We start from the raw sequence: 461 nt of genomic DNA on the forward strand, positions 1-461 counted from the left end.
CCTTTTCACTGTTGCACTGTGGTGAGGGAACAGCTGTATGTGTTACTAAGCGTGAAAGTTCTGAAACTGAATCTGTAGAACTAATAGAACGTGATGACACAGAAGAACTCATCCACAATATCCACATTGACCGCCACAAATATCCACCGCCCCCTGCCATCAGCTCCCGCGTCTCACACACACGATCACGAAATTAGCACTAGATTTAGCAACTTTCAGACCCTTTTAGCGGCTTTTTTCCATAGAATATTCATACTGACAAACCAAGCGACCTTTTTGGACAAACCTTAGCTATGGTTCAGTTGGAAGATTTCAAGTGCTGTCCTGGGAACGCGAGGTCTGACTTTCCCGGAGAAGTGTTACCTCTCTCGGCATCTGTTCTGTGCAGTAAGCGGCAGAGAAGCAGCGCATTCAGTTGGCCGCACCGCAGCCGACTCGTCAATAAATGAGTACAAAACAGC

The 461-nt window shown here is 47.1% G+C and overlaps 1 protein-coding gene across 2 annotated transcripts in view; it reads right to left on the reverse strand.

Annotated features, from left to right (window-relative positions):
- The window catches only part of LOC107694180 (PRKC apoptosis WT1 regulator protein-like), a 95,104-nt gene that overhangs the window by 40,738 nt on the left and 53,905 nt on the right, over positions 1–461 (reverse strand). The window lies entirely within an intron of this gene.

Source organism: Sinocyclocheilus anshuiensis, unplaced genomic scaffold, assembly GCF_001515605.1.
Source record: "Sinocyclocheilus anshuiensis isolate Anshui unplaced genomic scaffold, SAMN03320099.WGS_v1.1 scaffold1003, whole genome shotgun sequence".
NCBI lineage: Eukaryota > Metazoa > Chordata > Actinopteri > Cypriniformes > Cyprinidae > Sinocyclocheilus > Sinocyclocheilus anshuiensis.